Source organism: Arachis hypogaea, chromosome 5 (genome assembly GCF_003086295.3).
Source record: "Arachis hypogaea cultivar Tifrunner chromosome 5, arahy.Tifrunner.gnm2.J5K5, whole genome shotgun sequence".
NCBI classification, from domain to species: Eukaryota; Viridiplantae; Streptophyta; class Magnoliopsida; order Fabales; family Fabaceae; genus Arachis; species Arachis hypogaea.
The window spans coordinates 74,360,106-74,376,438 of NC_092040.1; positions in this window are offsets into that span (position 1 = coordinate 74,360,106).

Below are 16,333 nucleotides of genomic sequence, written 5' to 3' on the forward strand. Positions count from 1 at the left end.
GTAAAAGATGTGAAAGATAAGAAGAATGAGAAGGGAAAGAAGTGAGTAAGAAAGGAGGGAGGGAAAAATTAGGATTGGGGAAGAAAAGATAAGATAATTGGCTAATTAGGAAAAGTTGTGCGGCGCAAGCGACGCGGACGCGTGGGGCACGCGGTCGCGCGACTTGCGCTGATACTAATTGACGCGGTCGCGTCGGTCACGCGGTTGCGTGACACAATTCATGCTACTGGCGCGAGGGCAGCCTCGCGCTCGCACAACTCTCTGTTCAAATTATTATTAGTGCCAAATTTTAAGTGACGCAATCGCATGGGGCATGCGATCGCGTGAGTGGGCTTTAGAAGAATGTAACGCGGTCGCGTGGGTCACGTAGCCGCGTGGGTAGAATTGTGCGTTCAGCACCAATCCAGCACCACTCTAGCACAATAATTGGTTGTGCACCCTTTTACGTCGAAATCTAAGGCATGCGGCCGCGTGGGAGGTCATTATTCCCATATGACGCGGTCGCGTGGGATGATTTGTGCCATTGGCACCCCTCCAGCCACGCTCTCGCGTGACTCTCTATTCGTTTTTATTTTCTCCCCTCTCCCTGTGACGCGGACGCGTCGCTGATGCAGTCGCGTCGCGTGGTAGTTTTTTTTTATGCATGAAAAATGCAGAATGCAATGCTAATATGAATGTTATGCAAAACTCCAGGTTCAATATAATAAGATAAAATAAGACTCAGAAACAAACAAAACTAGATAAAAATGAAAAAGAAACGATCATACCATGGTGGATTGTCTCCCACCTAGCATTTTTAGTTAAAGTCCTTAAGTTGGACATTTGAGGAGCTTCCTTGTCATGGTGGCTTATGCTTGTACTGATCCAGGAATCTCCACCAATGCTTGGACTTCCAGTAGCCTCCGGGGTCCCAAACAAGGCATGTAAAGCTTCTGAGCAGCTTCAAACAAATTTTCAGGCTCCCGGGATGACGAATGTCAGGATAGGATCCATGATCCCAAGCTTTGCTTTTAAATCCGGCTCTGTCTTGATCTACATGATTCCATTCGGGCGGTTTAAAAAGTAGATTCTCACCATGGTGACCAAACGTTCTCTGTGATCCATTCAATTGTGTATGATACCAATCCGTGCGCTTCAAGTTGAAGTGTGGAACCTTATTGAACCTTGTGCACCAGCTCTGAGTACTAGCCATTTCCCTTTTCATCTTAAAGCCGCAAAGAGCTCTAAGCTGGCCATCTGTTTCAAGTAAACTATATTCAAGTGGAAAAATAAAGATAAAAGCTAAGGATTTTACCCACTTGAAGCTTGTATTGGGTGGTAGTGGCCTCGGGATAGGTGGTTCCAGTGGTTCTGTAACTTTTACTCCATTGTGCTCTTCTGTGAATTTCTCCACTTTATTGCAAATTTCTTCCACTTCAACCATATCTTGATCAGAGTCTCCAATTTTTCCCTCATTATCGCTCAAGTCATATATTGGAGGTTGAGAAAAATCTACCTTAGCATCATCTTCATCTTCACTCTGGGAAGATTCTTCTGTCTCAAAGAATTCACTTGCGGATGCAAGTTCGTCACTAAGAGAACAGGACTCGTGATCATCATCATCAAGAAAACCTGCGTCCTGGGTTATTCCGTCCAGTTCTTCATAAGATATTTGCAGTGGAGGCGGTGCAAAATCCTCCTCAGCGTCAATTGTAACATCCTTGACGGAGTTCTCCACAACTTTGGATTCAAGTGGCGGTTCGGCATCTCCTGAATCTTCAACCAACTCTTCTTCTTCTGCAATGATAGCTTCCTCTACTTGTTCTAGTACGAAGTTATGCTCTATGCTGTTCACTGGAGCTTCTAGCATCTTCTTTGTACTGCATTCTTCATTGGATTCTCCACATAATGCCATGGGGGTCTGTTGAGGGGCTGAATGTCTGGAAGATAATTGCTTTAACTCCTCCACTATTGCTTGCTCCAGTTGATGAAGGGTTGCAGTAAATTGTTTCATTGATTCTTCAAGGCGAACCTGTGATTCTGGCTTTGATGGATATAGGTATGGTGTATGGGGGAGTGGTGGTTCTTGGGAGTAATTATATTGGTGTTGGGGCGGATAAGGATCGTATGGTGGCGAATGGTGAAAAGAAGCTTGTGAGTGTGGTGGTTCGAGGTTATGTTGAGAGGATGGTCTATAGGCACGGGGTGGGGCTTGTTGGTAGTTACAAGGTTGTCCACCATATCTTTCAGCTGGGTTTGCATTGTTGAATGGTTGTTGTCCATGATATCTTGGAGGATGTTGTTGCCTAAAGGGTTGATTAGATCCTCTTGATTCCATCCATCCTTGATTGGTCTAACCTTGATGCATATTCCTGCTGTGGTTTCTATTTCCTTCAACAAAGTTAGAACTAAACTCAAAGCGAGAGGGGTGAGAATTCATAGTAGTTATTAGAAATAAGGGGGAAAAGAGAAAACAAATAAACTAGTAAAAGAAAAAAAATATATATATATATATATATTTTAAATAAATATTTACAATAACCAATAATAAGGCACACGTTTGCAATTCCCCGGCAACGACGCCATTTTGACGTTAGGATTTTTGCTAGTAAAGAATTTTAGAAAGATAGTCGCGTTGTAGATATAGTTTCTAAACCAACAAAAATTCTTTCGTGCAAACGTTTTGGTTGTCACAAGTAACAAACCCCTTTGAAATTGATAACCGAGTATTCAAACCTCGGGTCGTCTTCTCAAGGAATTGCATGGAGGTATGTTCTTATTATTGGCTATGAAAAAAGTAAAATTGGGGGTTTTGGAATTAAGGAAGAAGTATGACAAGTAATTTAAATGATAATTAAAATAAATAAATATTGTAAAGCAAACTTTTGGCAAGGTATGAGAAATTGGAAGTTCAGACTTAGTTATTCTTATCAATAATAATGAAAGTTGAATCTTAATTCCACTTAGTAAACCTTTGCTAAAGCAAAGGAAAGTCAAGGGACTAATTAATTAGACCTTTGAATCCTATTTATTTCCTAAGAAAAGATTGGGATTATTGAAGTTCAGTTCAATTAGCAAGATAACAGTTATCAATTATGTTGAGCTAAGATAACTCCTGAGTTACTGATTTTTTAACCAAGACCAAAAGGGGAGAAAGTAAATCTACTGGAATAACACTATCTTCAGATTGGGGATAATAAAAAGAAACAATCATAAACTGAAATACCTCAAATCACATTTGTTCCGAGGGTTACCTGAAACGTGTAGCTCGGTCGTCTTGGAGAGGCCCGAGGTGGGGGTCAGGGACCCGAACTTGATATGTGGAGTGGTTGGTGGTTGTACCTGCAATGACACTCCGATGCTTAAGTTAGCATGGGTTCAAGCAGATATGTGTAGAATGTGGAATGTGTGTCATACCTGGGTGCTCCAGTGTATTTATAGTAGTTGGCCGTGATCTTCCCTGGATAAGATATTCTTATCTTATCTTATCTTTTGGGAGTTTTATCTCTATCTTTGTGGAACCGCCTTTCCTAGGCCTTTTCGGCCTTTAGATTTTGGGCTGCGTTCCTTTTGATGGGCCTTCTTAGCATTATTGTCCGAGGTCCGACCTCAGGCGTGGGCCTTGGGACGAGGTCGGACCTTTCATGGATTTCGCCGAGTTGGAGGAGCCCGGTCAAGGTATGAACAGTGCCCCTGCCCGAGTTCGTCCTTTTTGGGAGGTCGAACTCGGGCATAGTAGTTTTTTCAAAATTCAAAAATGGCCGTTCCTGCATTTATTGCATTTTACCGTTTCTCCTCGATTTCCGTTCGGGCTTTGTGAAGGCATTATTTATTTGCCCCTTTCGTCCTTTTCTTCGTTTATTCTGTTCCTTTCCTGTTTTCTGCGTTTTCGCCATCTCCTTTTTTGAGCACTGCTTCCTTTTTCTTTTGTTTTTCTTTCCCCGAATCTTTCCGCGTGTCTTTCCGGGGTTTCCTCTGCGCCGCCGTTCCGTTCTCCTTGCTTCGGAGCTCGTCGTCCTCGTTTCTTTCTTCCAGGTTTGTTCCCATCTCTTTTCTTGTGCACATATGCTTCTGTTTCTTTTGTGTGGCTCTTTGTTTGTTTCTTTTTCCCTATGCCTGGGTTGCCCCGAAAAGAGGCGCCGCCAGTTGTTTGTACATGGGGGGGGACTCTTTTTTGTTCTCTGGTATTTTGCTCCGGGTTGCTGTATTTTCTTCTAAAAGATCTTTGTTTCTTGCTTTGCTGAATGGGTTCTCGCTGTCTGCTTTTATGTGATTTTTGCTTGCTGTTGTATTCTTCTTTGTAGGCAAGAATTTTATGTCTCGAAAGGTTCTTCAAGCGATGTCGACCAAGATTCCAAGTGGTCTTGGTTGGGTAGATCCTGTTCCTCTAAGAGTCCCTTCTGTGGTAGATTCTGAGTATTTAGCTAGGTTTCGTAGGCAATGTAGCATATGTGAAGATAGAGAGTCTGAGAGGGATTATGAACTAGTAGCCCCGGATTCCGAGGAGAGAGTTTGCTTCCCGCCCTTAGATTGTTCCGAGGAGCTCTTCTTTTACGCTTATGATTGTTTTTTCTCTAAGCTGAGTGTCCGACTTCCTTTTACCGACCTGGAGTCCGAGGTGTTATGGTCTTGTAACCTTGCCCCTACGCAGCTCCATCCAAATTCTTGGGCATTTTTAAAGCTGTTTCAACTTTTGTGTCAGTTTTTGGGCGTTGCTCCCTCTATTTCTCTTTTTTCTTACTTGTTTGTGTTGACGAAGCCGGGGTCAGGTGGAGGGAAGGTATCTTGGGTCTCTTTTAGGGCTAACCAGGGAAGAAAGTTTTGTACCCTGTATGATGAGTCCTTTCACGATTTTAAGAACTTTTATTTCAAGGTCCGGGCTACTGGAGACGTCCGACCTTTCTTTCTAGATGAGAGTGGGGAGCCTTCTTTTCCTCTTTGTTGGCAGGAGAATGTAGTGTCTGCTAAGTATACCTTTGAGAGTCTAGATGAGGTGGAGCAGGCTTTTGTGGGTGTGGTGAGCAGTTTATGGGGTCGGGCACCTCACTTGGACACGAAGAAAATGTTGGGAGATCCAAGCCTTCTCCGTTCCGAGTTAGGTAGTTCCCGACCTCTTCCGAGATTCATCTTTTTTAGTATTTTGGTTTTGCTTGTTTTTGGTGGAATTTCTGTTGTGGTAATCCTTTTCTTTATTTCTTGCAGAGATGTCTTCTCAGGCGGATTCCATGAAGTTCCTTCGTCGGACGAAGAAGTCTGTGGCTGCTCGGAATATCGAGGCCGGGGAGGCTTCTGCCCGATCATCTCCGCAGAAGACTACTGTGGGTGTTCAGACTCGGTCGAAGACTATTCCGACTCCCCAGTTCCGAGCTATAAGTCAGGATCCTCCGACCTCTGGGCCTGCTACTTCTTCTCCTCCTCCGTCCTCGGGTCCTCCTCCCAAGAAGCAGAAGACCTCTCAAGAGCTTGCCGGTTTCAACGATAAGGACTTTGATGCTCTTGGTTGGATTGAACAGCATATTCTCCCTCAGACCTTTATTTCTACTGATGATGTGTCTATGGAGCATCATTTTCAGTATATGGCGCGGAGCTGTGTCCGGATGGCTAGTCTTCATGCCGCTATTGCCCGGGAGTTCAAGAAATCCCCCCTTGGGGCGACCAGCTCCCGACTTGAGAAGGCTCAGTCCGAGTTTGATAGGATTAGTCAACTGAAGGCTGCCAGGATTACTGAGCTGGAGGCCTCTTTGGAGAAAGAGAAAACTAAAGCTACCGCAGCTGTGGCGGCAGCGAAGACATCTGAGGAGATGGCGAAGGCGGCGACGGAGAATTATAATCGGATATGTGCCGAGCTTGTGGAGACGAAGGAGAAGTTGCAATCTGCTCGGGATGATTTTTACGAGCTAGAAGGTCATGTGGCCAAGGGTATGGATGCTATGTTTGAGAATTTGAAGGCTCAGGTCCGAGTTCTTGCTCCTGACCTGGATCTGAGCTTATTTAGTACGGATAACGTTGTTGTGGAGGGAAAGATTGTTCCTGCTCCCATCGAGGATGAGGTTCCGGTGTCCGACCCCAAAGTTCCGGTGGAGAACCCGACTTCACCTTTGGCCGAGGATGGATCTGGTGTGGAGGTTTCAAACCGGGATGACGTTGCTGTTGATGCGGTCCCGATATCTATGTTTCCTCCACAGCCTTCTGTTGATGTGGAGTCTGGAAAGGACCTTGATCCTCTGTAATCTTTTATTTTTGGTGTTTTGCCCGACCTGTGGGCTCTTTTGTTTTTGGATGGTTTCTGTGAACGCTTTGGACACCTTTTTGCTTTTTAGCTACTTGTAGTAACTTTTTAGCTTATTTATGCGGTGTTTTTGTTCGCGTTTTGGCTTTTTGTTCCGCTTTTATGCTTTTTAGTTGTTTTTGGATAACAACTTTTTAGCTAGCGCTTGGAACTTTTGCTGTACCCTTTCTTTTGATTTCGTTTTTTGTACTTTTTAGTTGTATAGCAACTTTTTAGTAAGCGTTTTCGAAATCTTTGTTTTCGTTTTTTCGCTTGTACTTTTTAGTTGTATAGCAACTTTCTAGTAAGCGTTTTCGAAATCTTTGTTTTCGCCGTTTTAAGGCTTCTTTCTTTGGATCCGGGCTCTTTCTCGGACTTCGGGCGTTTCGAGTACCTCCTTTTGTTGGGTCCGACCTTGTTGTTGGTCGGCCTTTTTAAGTTATTTTTGTAATCTCTTTTTATTTGGCTTTTCTGAGCCTTTTCAGAGTTACTTTATAACTTCTCACATTAATTTGAACCTCGTCGCTTTATCTTTGCCGACCTTGTGTGGTCTCTTGGCAAATGATTTTTTGCGTTTTGCCGAGCATAAATTAATGCGCCTTGGCGGGGTACTTTCTAGGATTTGTTTCATCATGAGGAAAAAATAGAAAAATTTGATTAGTATTAAAAAAGAAAGAATATTTACAGAGTGTTTACCCTTGACTAGGTCGGGTGTCTTTACTTAACCGGGTGTCTCATTAAAAAACCCTTGTAGGGAAAAAGAGTACACCTCGGGTTAAGTTTTTCTAGCTGTAGTACCGTCTTAGATTACAGGCGTGCCAGGCCCTGGGCAGCTCATTGCCTTCTAGGTCGGATACTTTGTAATAGCCTGTCCCTAAGACTTCTGTTACCTTGTAGGGCCCTTTCCAATTTGCGGCTAGCTTTCCTTCTCCCGACTTTTGTGTTCCGATGTCATTTCGGATTAGAATCAGGTCATGACTGGAGAAGCTTCGCTTTATTACTTTCTGATTGTATCTGAGGGCCGTTCGTCGTTTTAAGGCTTCTTCTCGGATTCGGGCTCTTTCTCGGACCTCGGGGAGGAGGTCGAGTTCTTCTTTTTGTGCCTGTGGGTTGCCTTCTTCGTTGTAGAAGATGACTCTAGGTGACCCTTCATCTATTTCGATAGGAATCATTGCCTCCATCCCGTAAGCTAGTCGGAACGGTGATTCTCCCGTTGTAGAGTGTGGGGTTGTCCGATATGCCCATAGTACCTGGGGGAGCTCCTCGGCCCATGCCCCTTTGGCCTCTTGGAGTCTTCGTTTTAACCCTGCCAAGATGACTTTATTTGCAGCCTCTGCTTGTCCATTGGCTTGTGGGTGCTCGACTGAGGTGAATTGCTGTTTGATTTTTAGTTCGGCTACTAAGTTCTGAAAACTTGTGTCCGTGAACTGTGTTCCATTGTCCGTTGTGATGGAGTAGGGGACTCCGAACCTTGTGACAATGTTTTTGTATAGGAATTTGCGGCTTTTCTGAGCCGTAATGGTGGCTAAGGGTTCAGCTTCGATCCACTTTGTGAAGTAGTCGACCCCTACTATGAGGTATTTGACTTGCCCCGGTCCTTGGGGGAACGGGACGAGTAGGTCAAGTCCCCATTTTGCGAAGGGCCATGGTGCGGTGATGCTGATAAGGTCTTCTGGTGGTGTTTTGTGGAAATTGGCGTGTTTTTGGCAGGGGGGCATATTTTCACAAATTCCGTTGCATCTCTTTGCAAGGTCGGCCAGTAGAACCCGGCTCGGACTATTTTTTTTGGATAATGCCCGAGCTCCGAGATGGTTACCTCCGTGGACTTCCTCCAGGACGCTCTTTGTTTCTGAGGTCGGAACGCACCTAAGGAGGGGGTTTGAGAATCCTCTTCTGTATAACACGTCGTGGATTAGTGTATAATTCTGGGCGTCCTTTGCAAGCCTTTTAGCTTCTTTTCTTTCGGCGGGGAGAGTTCCCGACTTCAGGTAGTTGAGTATGGGGGTCATCCATCCTTGCTGTTGGTTGGATATATTTAGCGTTTCTTCCTCTCTTAACACGGAGGGAGATTGTAAGGTTTCTTGGAGGAGACTTCTGTTGTTGCCTCCGGGCTTGGTGCTGGCGAGCTTTGAGAGGGCGTCTGCCCGGGCGTTTTGTTCCCGAGGTATGTGCTGGATTTGTATTTCTGAAAAGTGGCGTAATTGTGCCTGTGTTTGGTCCAGGTATTTTTTCATAGTTGGGTCTTTGGCCTGGTAGCTTCCCTTTACTTGTGATGTGACGACCTGGGAGTCACTGAAGATTGTGATTCTCTGGGCTCCGACCTCTTCGGCTAGCTTTAGACCTGCTAGTAGGGCCTCGTATTCGGCTTGGTTGTTCGAAGCCTGGAACTCGAATTTTAGGGATAGTTCTATCCGCGTTCCTTGGTCGCTTTCAAGTATAACCCCGGCTCCGCTTCCTGTTTTGTTTGAGGACCCGTCGACATACAGGTTCCATGAGAGTGGGGTTCCAGGGGTCTCCGTGTATTCTGCGATAAAGTCGGCTAGATACTGGGATTTTATGGCAGTCCGGGCTTCATAGTGGAGGTCGAACTCGGACAGTTCCACCGCCCATTGTAGTATTCGTCCTGCCAGGTCTGTTTTTTGCAGGATGTGTCTCATGGGTTGGTTTGTCCGGACTTTGATGGTGTGGGCTTGAAAGTAGGGACGGAGCCTCCGAGCTGTGAACACTAGGGCGTAGGCGAATTTTTCTATCTTCTGATAGTTTAATTCGGCCACTTGTAGTGCTTTGCTTACAAAGTATATGGGGTGTTGTCCTTGGTCATTTTCTCGTATTAACGCTGAAGCGACTGCTCGGTTTCCAACCGAGAGGTATAGTACGAGTTCTTCTCCTTTTAAAGGTCGGGTTAGGATTGGTGGTTGCCCGAGGAACTCCTTGAATTCTTGGAAGGCTTTTTCGCACTCCGGGGTCCATGAGAAGGGTTTCCCTTTCTTTAGGAGCGAGTAGAGAGGTAGTGATTTTATTGCCGATCCTGCCAAGAATCTTGATAGGGCGGCTAACCTTCCATTCAGTTGTTGTACTTCTTTGACACACGCCGGGCTCTTCATATTGAGTATTGCTTGGCATTTGTCCGGGTTTGCTTCAATGCCCCTTTGAGTCAGCATGAAGCCTAAGAACTTTCCGGCTTCTGCGGCGAAGGTGCATTTTGTCGGGTTAAGTCTCATGTTGTGTTTTCTGAGGGTGCCGAAGACACTGGTGAGGTCGGTCAGCAAGTTTCTGTCTTCTTGTGTCTTTACCAGCATGTCGTCGACGTACACCTCCAGCTGTAGTCCGATGTGCTCTGAGAACACTTTGTTCATTAGCCTCTGGTAGGTTGCCCCTGCGTTCTTCAGCCCGAAGGGCATTACTACGTAGCAGTAGTTTGCCCTTGGGGTTATGAACGAGGTCTTTTCTTGGTCGGGTCCGTACATCGGGATTTGATTGTATCCCGAGTATGCGTCCATGAAGGAGAGATATCTATAACCTGAGGCTGCGTCTACTAAGGCGTCGATGTTTGGTAGTGGATATGGGTCTTTGGGGCGGGCTTTGTTGAGATCCGTGTAATCGACGCACATCCTCCATTTTCCGTTGGGCTTTTTTACCAGGACCACGTTTGCGAGCCATAGGGGGTATTTTACTTCCCGAATGAACCCTGCGTCTAGTAGTGCTTGTACTTGTTCTTCTATTGCTTGCATGCGCTCAGGTCCGAGCTTCCGGCGTCTTTGTTGGACAGGTCTGGATCCCGGGTATACTGATAGCTTATGGCACATCAGGTCGGGGCTTATGCCTGGCATGTCGGAGGCTTTCCAGGCGAAGAGGTCGGAATTCTCCCTTAAGAGGGTTATGAGTTCCTCCTTTAGGCCTGCTTCGAGGTTTGCTCCTATGTTTGTTATTTTTTCAGGTGTGTTCCCGATCTGGACTTTGTCGGTTTCTCCCTCTGGTTGTGGCCGAAGGTCTTCTCGGGCTTGAACTCGTCCGAGTTCTATTGTGTTGACCTCCTTCCCTTTTAGGCTCAGGCTTTCGTTGTAGCATCGCCGTGCTAGTTTTTGGTCGCCTTTTAGGGTAGCGATTCCTTTTGCGGTAGGGAACTTCATACAAAGGTGTGGGGTCGAGACTATAGCTGCCAGTCTGTTTAGGGTTGGTCGCCCAATGAGGGCATTGTATGCTGAAGTGACGTCGACTATAATGTAGTCGATGCTTAATGTTTTAGATTGCTCGCCTCTTCCAAAGGTAGTGTGCAGCGAGACGTATCCTAAGGGATGGATTGGGGTATCCCCTAGCCCAAATAGGTCGGTGGGATAGGCTTTTAGTTCTTTTTCTTCGAGTCCGAGCTTGTCGAAGGCCGTTTTGAACAGGATATCTGCTGAGCTTCCCTGGTCAACCAGAGTTCGATGTAAGTTGGCGTTTGCTAGGATGATGGTGATTACCATTGGATCGTCGTGCCCGGGTATTATCCCTTGAGCATCTTCTCGGGTAAATGAGATAGGAGGTAATTCGGGTAGGGGACTATCTTCTCGGACATGATAGACTTCTTTGATGTGTCTTTTTCGCGAGGATCTGGATGTTCCTCCGCCTGCAAAACCTCCATTTATCATGTGAACGTGCCTTTCAGGGGTTCGTGGGGTTTGTTCGGCCCGATTTTTGTTATCTCCCCGTCTTCTCTTCCTGGTCTCTTCTCCTCTCTCTGCTATGTATCTGTCGAGTTTTCCTTCTCTGGCTAGCTTTTCTATAACATTTTTTAGGTCGTAGCAGTCATTAGTAGAATGACCGTAGAGCCTGTGGTATTCACAGTATTCGGACCGATCTCTCCCCGCTCTCTTGTGTTTTAGCGGTCGAGGTGGTGGGATCTTTTCGGTGTGGCATACTTCTCTGTAGATGTCTACCAAGGAGACTCGGAGGGGGGTGTAACTATGGTATTTCCGTGGCTTGTCCGAGTTGGTTTCTTCTTTCTTTCTCTGTTCCCGATCTCGATCTCGGAGTGGGTAGGTTGATTCCTTTCTAGAAGAGTCTCTTAACTGGGAGGTTTCCTCCATGTTGATATATTTTTCTGCTCGCTCCTGCACCTCGTATAGGGAGGTCGGGTATCGTTTGGATAGGGATTGGCTAAACGGTCCCTCCTTTAGGCCGTTTGCTAGTCCCATGATGGCTGCTTCAGTGGGCAAGTGTTGTATGTCCAGGCAGGCTCTGTTGAATCGCTCCATGTACTCTCGGAGAGTTTCTTGGTTACCTTGTTTGATTCCGAGTAGACTGGGGGCATGTTTTGTCTTGTCCTTTTGAATAGAGAACCTTGTTAGGAATTTTTTGGTTAGGTCTTCGAAGCTGGTGATTGATCTTGGTGGCAGGTTGTCGAACCACTTCATGGCCGACTTGGTGAGAGTGGTGGGGAAGGCTTTGCATCGAATTGCGTCGGAGGCGTCGACCAGGTACATTCTGCTTCTGAAGTTGCTGAGGTGGTGACTCGGATCGGTGGTGCCGTCGTAGAGATCCATATCGGGTGGTTTGAAGTTTCGCGGTACCTTCTTCTTCATGATCTCTTGTGTGAAGGGATCATGGTTGCCTTCGGGGGTGGTGCCGCGTTCTGTCCGGTTTTTTAGGTTGGCCTCTATTTTCCGTAGTTTTTCTTCTAATTCTATGCGCTTGCGAGCCTCCCTTCTCAGATCTTGTTCAGTTTCTCTCTGCTTCTTTATGTCCTCTTCGAGTTGTTTCAGTCGATTTTGTTGTGCTCGGACTGCTTCTAGAATTTTCGAGCTCTTTTCATTCTCGGGATTTTGTGGATCTTTGTTTGGGAGTGATGTCTTTGGGCGATTCTGTTTGTTTCCCCCTGGAGTGCGTGGTGATAGAGGGCTGTCCGGTCGTTCTCCGGTGTCAACTTCATCCTCTTGTTCTGATACAGCGTGGTCATTGTTGGAGGGGTCGTCCGCCATAGTAGAGGGATGACTTCCAGGTCCCCGGCAACGGCGCCAATGTTCTGAGGGTTACCTGAAACGTGTAGCTCGGTCGTCTTGGAGAGGCCCGAGGTGGGGGTCAGGGACCCGAACTTGATATGTGGAGTGGTTGGTGGTTGTACCTGCAATGACACTCCGATGCTTAAGTTAGCATGGGTTCAAGCAGATATGTGTAGAATGTGGAATGTGTGTCATACCTGGGTGCTCCAGTGTATTTATAGTAGTTGGCCGTGATCTTCCCTGGATAAGATATTCTTATCTTATCTTATCTTTTGGGAGTTTTATCTCTATCTTTGTGGAACTGCCTTTCCTAGGCCTTTTCGGCCTTTAGATTTTGGGCTGCGTTCCTTTTGATGGGCCTTCTTAGCATTATTGTCCGAGGTCCGACCTCAGGCGTGGGCCTTGGGACGAGGTCGGACCTTTCATGGATTTCGCCGAGTTGGAGGAGCCCGGTCAAGGTATGAACAACATTAATTAAGAAAATCCTAACATGAAAGTCATAAGCCAAATTCAAAAGATAAATATCAATTAAAGTACTAAGGTGAATAAAAATAGGAACAAAATTAAATAGAAAGGGACATTAAACCTGGAATGAAGAAGAAAATTGTAAGTTGGAATAATAATAAATCCTAAATCCTTTAAGAGGAATCCTAATCCTAATCCTAAGAGAGAGGAGAGAACCTCTCTCACTAAAAACTACATCTAAATTATGAAAAGTGTATTATGAAAGCATGATGATGAATGGATGCATTCCTCCACTTTATAGCCTCTAATCTGTGTTCTCTGAGCCGAAAACTGGGACAGAAACAGCCCAGAAGTCACTTCCAGCACTTTCTGGTCCGTACAGGTCGCGGCCAAGTGACACGGAGGCGTCGCCCACGCGGCCGCGCGGTTTGAAGTTCGCAAATGCGATGCGTCTGCGTGGATCACGTGTTCGCGTCGTCTAGCATTAGAGCAACTATGGCATATTATATATGAAATCAAAGCCCCGGACGTTAGCTTTCCAACGAAACTGGAACCGTGTCGTTTGGACCTCTGTAGCTCAAGTTATGGTCATTTGAGTGCGAAGAGGTCAGGCTGGACAGCTTAGCAATTTCTTCAACTTCTTGTATTCCTTCCACTTTTGCATGCTTCCTTTCCATCCTCTGAGCCATTCATGTCCTGTAATCCCTGAAATCACTTAACACACATATCATGGCATCTAATGGTAATAAAAGAGGATTAATATTAACAAATATAAGACCAAAGAAGCATGTTTTCCATCATAGCACAAAATCCGGAAGGAAAACGTAAACTCATGCAAATAGTATGAATAAGTGGGTAAAGAGTTGATAAAAACCACTCAATTGAGCATAAGATAAACCATAAAATAGTGGTTTATTAATGTCCCAAACCATCTCAAGAGAGGAGATCTCAAACCAGTCGCCAGAGGTTGGCTGGACTTCATTGGGCATTCTATACTGCCCACTAGCAACCACTCTGAAGTCACCATCAAAAGAGCAGTAATGATCTATTGCATTATGTTGGGAAAAGAAGTGGAAGTTCATCAGCTGATCTCATGTGAACTTTACACAATTGCAAACAAGAACTCCAAAGATGCCAAATTGGCTTATCCAAGCTTAATCTCTATGCTATGTAAAGATGCTAGGGTAAAGATAGGAGTAAATGAGTATATCTCAGTTGAGCAACCAATCACTAAAAAGTCACAAGTGCAGGACGACCCCATCAAGAGGAAAGCACAGGAGTTCCTCCCGGAAATCCCTCAAATTGAATACTGGGAATGTCGTGAAGCATCTGTCACCAAGTTGCAAGAAGCTATGGACCAACTAAAGGAAGAACAGCAAAATCAAAGTAGCATGTTGTGCAGACTACTTGGGGAACAAGAAGAGCAAAGGCGTGAACTTAAGGAACTGAAGCGTCAGAAGCTATCTCTTGAAGGGCCAAGCACCCCACAGACTAAAGGAGCATCCACCTCCCAAAATAAAGGTTGTTGAGTCCTAATCTTAGCCTTAACTCTGTGATTATTATTCTTATTAGGAATTTACCTTAGAAGTTATATATGAGTTGTAGTAATTAGTATCTCTATTTTGATTTTATCTTCAATTAACCTATAATTTATTTTTCTCATCATCATCAAACATGAATAAAATAGCAGATTTTTAGAATAAGGAAGCAATATTTCTTCGAGTTTTTAATAGGAAAATTCTAATTATTTATGTGTGGTGGCAATACTTTTTGTCTTCTGAATGAATGCCTGAATAGTGCATATCTTTTATATTGAATTTTATGAATGTTAAAATTGTTGGCTCTTGAAAGAATGATGAACAAGAGAAATGTTATTGATGATCTGAAAAATCATGAAATTGATTATTGAAGCAAGAAAAAGCAGTGAAAAAAAAAGAAGATAAGGAGCAGTAGAAAAAGCCAATAACCCTTTAAACCAAAAGGCAAGGGCAAAAAGGATGCAAGGCTTTGAGCATCAATGGAGAGGAGGGCCTAAAGGAATAAAATCGTGGCCTAAGTGGCTAAATCAAGCTGTCCCTAACCATGTGCTTGTGTCATGAAGGTCCAGGTAAAAAGCTTGAGACTAAGTGGTTAAAGTCGTGATCCAAAGCAAAATAGTGTGCTTAAGAACTCTGGACACCTCTAATTGGGGACTTTAGCAAAGTTAAGTCACAATCTGAAAAGGTTCACCCAGTTATGTGTCTGTGGCATTTATGTATCCGGTGGTAATACTGGATAACAAAGTGCTTAGGGCCCCGGCCAAGACTCATACAGTAGCTGTGTTCAAGAATCAACATACTAAACTAGGAGAATCAATAATACTATCTGAATTCTGAGTTCCTATGGATACCAATCATTCTGAATTTTAAAGGATAAAGTGAGATGCCAAAACTGTTCAGAAGCAAAAAGCTACTAGTCCCGCTCATCTAATTAGAATCTGAGCTTCACTTAAAACTCTGAGATATTATTGCTTCTTGATTTATTTTTATCCTATTTTATTTATCTAATTGCTTGGGGACAAGCAACAGTTTAAGTTTGGTGTTGTGATGAGCGGATATTTCATACGCTTTTTGGGGGTAATTTCATGTAGTTTTTAGTATATTTTAGTTAGTTTTTAGTATATTTTTATTAGTTTTTAGGAAAAATTCATATTTATGGACTTTACTATAATTTTGTATGTTTTTCTGTGATTTCAGGTATTTTCTGGCTAAAATTGAGGGAGCTGATCAAAAATCTGATTCAGGCTGAAAAAGGACTGCTGATGTTGTTGGATTTTGAACTCCCTGCACTCTGAATAATTTTTTAGAGCTACAGGAGTCCAATTGGCGCGTTCTTAATTGGGCTGGAAAGTAGACATCCAGGGCTTTCCAGCAATACATAATAGTCCATACTTTGCTCGAAGATAAACGACGTAAACTGGCGTTTAACGCCAGTTCCATGTTCCATTCTCGCGTTAAACTCTAGAAACAGGTTGCAGCATGGAGTTAAACGCCCAAAACAGGTTACAACCTGACGTTTAACTCCAGAAACAGCCCAAGCACATGAAAATCTTAAGTTTTAGCCCCAGCACACACCAAGTGGGCCCCAGAAGTGGATTTCTGCACTATCTATCTCAGTTTACTCATTTTCTGTAAACCTAGGTTATTAGTTTATTATTTAAACAACTTTTAGAGACTTATTTTGTATCTCATGACATTTTAGATCTGAACTTTGTACTTTTTGAAGGCATGAGTCTCTAAACTCCATTGTTGGGGGTGAGGAGCTCTACAGCGTCTCCATGAATTAATGCAACTATTTCTGTTTTCTATTCAAACACGCTTGTTTCTATCTAAGATGTTCATTCGCACTTCAATATGATGAATGTGATGATCCATGACACTCATCACTATTCTCAATGTATGAATGCTTGCCTGACAACCACCTCCGTTCTACCTTCGATTGAATGAGTATCTCTTGGATTCCTTAATTAGAATCTTCGTGGTATAAGCTAGAATCCCTTGGCAGCATTCTTGAGAATCCAAAAAGTCTAAACATTGTATGTGGTATTCCGAGTAGGATTCAGGAATTGAATGACTGTGACGAGCTTCAAACTCACAAGGGT